Here is a 7,500-nt window from a genome sequence, read left to right as displayed (position 1 = left end):
CTATGCCATATTTATACAATCCATTCATATCTTAATGTATATTTATTATATTATACATTATTATGCCTTATAGGTATTATACCTATAAGCCATATCCATACGATTCATTCACTAGTGCCGCCCCTCACTAGGTTTATAATTGTTATATCATTGATATACAATTTATTTCTATATATATGGCATTTATATGCCATATCCATACAATGCATTCACATTTCAATGTATATTTACTTGTTATACATTATTATGCCTTATAGGTATTATACCTATAAGCCATATCCATACGATTCACTTATATAAATATATGTATATTTTTCTATACATAATTTTTTTTTACTTTTGTATGGTTTTCTATGCATATCCATAGTTTATATGGATATGCTTGGCGTTCTATATAGTATTGACAAATTCATATGCATAACATAAGTTTTGACCAATACGAGGAGGGGCCCGCCAACGACCACCTCCCTATAGTAGTTTTTTACCCCACGCACTATTGCGTGCCTGTTTACAGTACTAGTGCCAGCTATCACTAGGTTTATATATCGTGTTTCAGTGATATATGGGTAAATTCTACCATTTATTCTTATGTATATGGCATTTCTATGCCATATTTATACAATCCATTCATATCTTAATGTATATTTATTATATTATACATTATTATGCCTTATAGGTATTATACCTATAAGCCATATCCATACGATTCATTCACTAGTGCCGCCCCTCACTAGGTTTATAATTGTTATATCATTGATATACAATTTATTTCTATATATATGGCATTTATATGCCATATCCATACAATGCATTCACATTTCAATGTATATTTACTTGTTATACATTATTATGCCTTATAGGTATTATACCTATAAGCCATATCCATACGATTCACTTATATAAATATATGTATATTTTTCTATACATAATTTTTTTTTACTTTTGTATGGATTTCTATGCATATCCATAGTTTATATGGATATGCTTGGCGTTCTATATAGTATTGACAAATTCATATGCATAACATAAGTTTTGACCAATACGAGGAGGGGCCCGCCAACGACCACCTCCCTATAGTAGTTTTTTACCCCACGCACTATTGCGTGCCTGTTTACAGTACTAGTGCCAGCTATCACTAGGTTTATATATCGTGTTTCAGTGATATATGGGTAAATTCTACCATTTATTCTTATGTATATGGCATTTCTATGCCATATTTATACAATCCATTCATATCTTAATGTATATTTATTATATTATACATTATTATGCCTTATAGGTATTATACCTATAAGCCATATCCATACGATTCATTCACTAGTGCCGCCCCTCACTAGGTTTATAATTGTTATATCATTGATATACAATTTATTTCTATATATATGGCATTTATATGCCATATCCATACAATGCATTCACATTTCAATGTATATTTACTTGTTATACATTATTATGCCTTATAGGTATTATACCTATAAGCCATATCCATACGATTCACTTATATAAATATATGTATATTTTTCTATACATAATTTTTTTTTACTTTTGTATGGTTTTCTATGCATATCCATAGTTTATATGGATATGCTTGGCGTTCTATATAGTATTGACAAATTCATATGCATAACATAAGTTTTGACCAATACGAGGAGGGGCCCGCCAACGACCACCTCCCTATAGTAGTTTTTTACCCCACGCACTATTGCGTGCCTGTTTACAGTACTAGTGCCAGCTATCACTAGGTTTATATATCGTGTTTCAGTGATATATGGGTAAATTCTACCATTTATTCTTATGTATATGGCATTTCTATGCCATATTTATACAATCCATTCATATCTTAATGTATATTTATTATATTATACATTATTATGCCTTATAGGTATTATACCTATAAGCCATATCCATACGATTCATTCACTAGTGCCGCCCCTCACTAGGTTTATAATTGTTATATCATTGATATACAATTTATTTCTATATATATGGCATTTATATGCCATATCCATACAATGCATTCACATTTCAATGTATATTTACTTGTTATACATTATTATGCCTTATAGGTATTATACCTATAAGCCATATCCATACGATTCACTTATATAAATATATGTATATTTTTCTATACATAATTTTTTTTTACTTTTGTATGGATTTCTATGCATATCCATAGTTTATATGGATATGCTTGGCGTTCTATATAGTATTGACAAATTCATATGCATAACATAAGTTTTGACCAATACGAGGAGGGGCCCGCCAACGACCACCTCCCTATAGTAGTTTTTTACCCCACGCACTATTGCGTGCATGTTTACAGTACTAGTGCCAGCTATCATTAGGTTTATATATCGTGTTTCAGTGATATATGGGTAAATTCTACCATTTATTCTTATGTATGTATATGGCATTTCTATGCCATATTTATATAATTCATTCATATCTTAATTTATATTTATTATATTATACATTATTATGCCTTATAGGTATTATACCTATAAGCCATATCCATACGATTCATATACTAGTGCAGCCCCTCACTAGGTTTATATATCTCATTTTAATTATATATTGGTAAATTCTATTATTTATTCTTGTGTATATGGCACTTATATGCCGCCATATCTATAAAAATGCATTTATATTTCAATGTATATTTTCTATATTATACATTATTATGCCTTAAAAAGTTATTATACCTACCATAAGGCGATATCCATACGATTCATTTATATAAAAGATATATGTATAATTTTCTATACATAATTTTTTTTTATGAATATATGGGTTTCCTAAGCATATCCATATAATACATTTAGTTTTATATGGATTAGATTGGTCTTCTTTATTGTATTGCCAAACTCATATTGATAAAATAAGTTTTGAACAATAAGAGGATCAGCCGCCAACCAACCAACCACTGCTACCATTGGAGGAACATATACTTACTTTTTATATGTCCTCTTACTTGAATGGTCCTCTCTTTACTTGAAAATTTCATTACCATAGGAATCTATTTATACATGGAATATGATTTCCACTACTTTTTCGCGTCACTAATAATTAATATGACGATACAGACTTGCTACCATAACATAAGTCTTGAACAATAATAGGAGCAGCCGCCAACCAACCACCAACCAACCAACCACTGCTACCATTGATAGTAATTTTATATGTCCTCTTTAGTTGAATTTCAATACCATAGGAATATTTATACATGGAATATGTTTTGCCACTACTTTTTCGCGTCACTAATAATATGACGATACAGTCTTGCTACCATAACATAAGTTTTGAACAATAAGAGGAGCAGACACACCAACCAACCAACCGCGCTGCTACCATTATATATACTTATATTTATATAAGTCCTCTTTACTTGAATGGCCTCTTTACTTGAATTTCAATACCATAGGAATATTTATTTATACATGGAATATGTTTTGCCACTACTTTTTCGCGTCACTAATAATATGACGATATAGACTTGCTACCATAACATAAGTTTTGAACAATAAGAGGAGCAGACACCAACCAACCAACCGCTGCTACCATTGAATGAACCATATATACAAACTTTTATATATGTCCTCTTTACTTGAATTTTAATACCATAGGAATATTTATACATGGAATATGTTTGCCACTTTATCATCGCGTCACTAATAAGATGACGATACATTTTGTTTGTTCAATATTTACTTATATATTGATGTTTCCAATTTAGGTCTTTTATATTTCTTCTTCCCTACCTTACACACCACAAACAAAGTGGCGTGCGATGCTGCAAGCAAGCATAATGATTATGCCCGCTTGCAACATCTTTATTATCGAATCATCAAGCAAAGGATAAGCTTCAGTGGATCGCAGTATGGCAGCTGCTCAACCACTTACAACACCTTGCCTGTTACAAAAGTCGTTTACAATTGATTCTAGGCTTTGTCATTGTATTAAATAATGCTTTTATATGTAACTAGCGCGGCATCAGGTGATCAAAGATCCTCCCAATTTACTATGTTACAAATTACATTGGCATCACATCCATTGTCGTTTATAAAGTAAATTATAAACTTTAAATGGTTTAGAAGCCATACAATGCAAATTGCCCCTTATTTATCATTGCAGTCCAGCACGGATACGACCTTAGAGGCGTTCAGGCATAATCCAACGGACGTAGCGTCATACCACTGTTCGCTCGAACAAGTATTGTGCCATTGGTCCGTACCTGCGGTTCCTCTCGTACTACGCAGGAATGCTGTCGCAACAACGTTTTGTCATTAGTAGGGTAAAACTAACCTGTCTCACGACGGTCTAAACCCAGCTCACGTTCCCTTGCATGGGTGAACAATCCAACGCTTGGTGAATTTTGCTTCACAATGATAGGAAGAGCCGACATCGAAGGATCAAAAAGCGACGTCGCTATGAACGCTTGGCCGCCACAAGCCAGTTATCCCTATGGTAACTTTTCTGACACCTCTTGTTAAAAACTCTTTAAACCAAAAGGATCGATAGGCCGAGCTTTTGCTGTCCCTGTGTGTACTGAACACCGAGATCAAGTCAGCATTTGCCCTTTTGCTCTATGTGTGGTTTCTGTCCGCACTGAGCTGGCCTTGGGACACCTCCGTTATTATTTGAGAGATGTACCGCCCCAGTCAAACTCCCTACCTGGCAATGTCCTTGAATTGGATCATACCTGAGTAATTGGAGTTATACCAAATTTTCAAATCAAAAATACATAAATGCACCGTTTTATTAAAGAATTTGTTTGCGATTATATAACAAACTCGTGATACTTTGATCAAGAAGCTTGCATCAAAACCCAATACCATAAGATATAATAAATATATCCGTATAATGGCTAGGAAATGATACACGTTCCATTTAATCAAGTAAGTAAGGAAACAATAAGAGTAGTGGTATTTCATTGGCGATACCAAACCGAAGTCTAATATCTCCCACTTATTCTACACCTCTTATGTCTCCTTACACTGCCAGATTAGAGTCAAGCTCAAAAGGGTCTTCTTTCCCCGCTAATTATTCCAAGCCCGTTCCCTTGGCTGTGGTTTCGCTAGATAGTAGATAGGGACAGTAGGAATCTCGTTAATCCATTCATGCGCGTCACTAATTAGATGACGAGGCATTTGGCTACCTTAAGAGAGTCATAGTTACTCCCGCCGTTGACCCGCGCTTACTTGAATTTCTTCACTTTGACATTCAGAGCACTGGGCAGAAATCACATTGTGTCAACACCCGCTAGGGCCATCACAATGCTTTGTTTTAATTAGACAGTCGGATTCCCCAAGTCCGTGCCAGTTCTGAATTGATTGTTAATTGATAATCGTTATAATTAATAAGAACTAATTGGTTTAACCCAATTAGTATTCTTAAAAATTTTAGCAAGAAAGTTCCACAATTGGCTACGTAACTAAACTATCCGGGGAACAAGTGACCAACATAAATGCCAGACACTCTATTTACCCAGAACGAGCACATAAACCATGTTATTGTTTCCCAATCAAGCCCGACTATCTCAATCTTCAGAGCCAATCCTTATCCCGAAGTTACGGATCTAATTTGCCGACTTCCCTTACCTACATTATTCTATCGACTAGAGACTCTTCACCTTGGAGACCAGCTGCGGATATTGGTACGGCCTGTTGAGAAGTTTGCGTGTCCCCACCATAAATTTTCAAGGTCCGAGGAGAAAATATCGACACAACAGTATATGTCATGCTCTTCTAGCCCATCTACCATATCTCTCTGCGAAAGACTTCCATGGTAGTACGGCTATAAAACAGAAAAGAAAACTCTTCCGATATCTCTCGACGGCTTCTTTATGGTCGTTCCTGTTGCCAGGATGAGCACGAGGCCCATATTTAATAACAAACGGATACTCAACAGGTTACGGAATTGGAACCGTATTCCCTTTCGTTCAAAATTATTCAAGTATATTAATTAGCTTGATTTATATAATATAATTATATTTGTATGGCATTTGTGTTTTACTTGAAAATTTTCGGCTTTCGCCTTGAACTTAGGACCGACTAACTCGTGATCAACCACTGTTCACACGAAACCCTTCTCCACTTCAGTCCTCCAAGGTCTCATTCGATTATTTGCTACTACCACCAAGATCTGTACCAATGGCAGCTCCATGCAGGCTTACGCCAAACACTTCTACGCATACCATTGTACCTTCCTACTCACTAAAGTTTCAAAATTTATATCACAAGTAATATAAATCATCTACTTTAGCGGTAATGTATAGGTATACAACTTAAGCGCCATCCATTTTAAGGGCTAGTTGCTTCGGCAGGTGAGTTGTTACACACTCCTTAGCGGATTTCGACTTCCATGATCACCGTCCTGCTGTTTTAAGCAACCAACGCCTTTCATGGTATCTGCATGAGTTGTTAATTTGGGCACCGTAACATTACGTTTGGTTCATCCCACAGCGCCAGTTCTGCTTACCAAAAGTGGCCCACTGGGCACATTATATCATAACCTTGAACTTCATATCAAGAAAGTTAAGGTTCTTACCCATTTAAAGTTTGAGAATAGGTTAAGATCGTTTCGACCCTAAGGCCTCTAATCATTCGCTTTACCAGATAAGATTATTTTATATAACATTAAAATGCACCAGCTATCCTGAGGGAAACTTCGGAAGGAACCAGCTACTAGATGGTTCGATTGGTCTTTCGCCCCTATACTCAATTCTGACAATCGATTTGCACGTCAGAACTGTTTCGGTCTTCCATCAGGGTTTCCCCTGACTTCAACCTGATCAAGTATAGTTCACCATCTTTCGGGTCACAGCATATATGCTCAAGGTACGTTCCAGTTAGAGGCATAAATAATATAAATATCATTATACATAACTATATAGAACGCCCCGGGATTGTGTTAATTAGCTATAAATAGTTAAAAAACTAATCCCATTATTAGTCAAGTTAATTACGCTATTAGGTTTATATCCCAATAACTTGCACATATGTTAGACTCCTTGGTCCGTGTTTCAAGACGGGTCCCGAAGGTATCCTGAATCTTTCGCATTGTTAATCATACAAGTGCATATAATAAACACAAAAATCAATGATAATTATGCCATTATATAATTCCGAAAAATTAACGCACTGTATTCATATAAATCTATCAGCACTTTATCAAATTAATAACATTTATTCTGTGTTAAAATGCAAGCAAATTAATTTGAATAAACTATAAGTTATATTTTATGATAAATTTTGTATGCTAATAGATTACAATGTCCTTATATGGAAAAAATGCACACTATTATCATAATATTGTTTAAATATTACAATTTTAATGATGAATTTTCCATAACGGATATTCAGGTTCATCGGGCTTAACCTCTAAGCAGTTTCACGTACTGTTTAACTCTCTATTCAGAGTTCTTTTCAACTTTCCCTCACGGTACTTGTTTACTATCGGTCTCATGGTTATATTTAGTTTTAGATGGAGTTTACCACCCAC

The 7,500-nt window shown here is 34.7% G+C and overlaps 1 non-coding gene across 1 annotated transcript in view; it reads right to left on the bottom strand.

Moving 5' to 3' along the window:
* Positions 1 to 3,836: 3,836 nt before the first annotated feature.
* Positions 3,837 to 7,500, bottom strand: part of LOC119561945 — a 3,971-nt gene continuing 307 nt past the window's right edge. Inside the window, exon 1 of the ribosomal RNA XR_005221552.1 lies at positions 3,837 to 7,500. This exon is cut by the window's right edge and continues 307 nt beyond it. This is a non-coding gene — a ribosomal RNA (large subunit ribosomal RNA).

This window comes from Drosophila subpulchrella, unplaced genomic scaffold (genome assembly GCF_014743375.2).
Source record: "Drosophila subpulchrella strain 33 F10 #4 breed RU33 unplaced genomic scaffold, RU_Dsub_v1.1 Primary Assembly Seq387, whole genome shotgun sequence".
NCBI classification, from domain to species: Eukaryota; Metazoa; Arthropoda; class Insecta; order Diptera; family Drosophilidae; genus Drosophila; species Drosophila subpulchrella.
The sequence above is the reverse complement of the archived record's forward strand: the minus strand, read 5'-3'. Positions and strand labels throughout refer to the sequence as shown.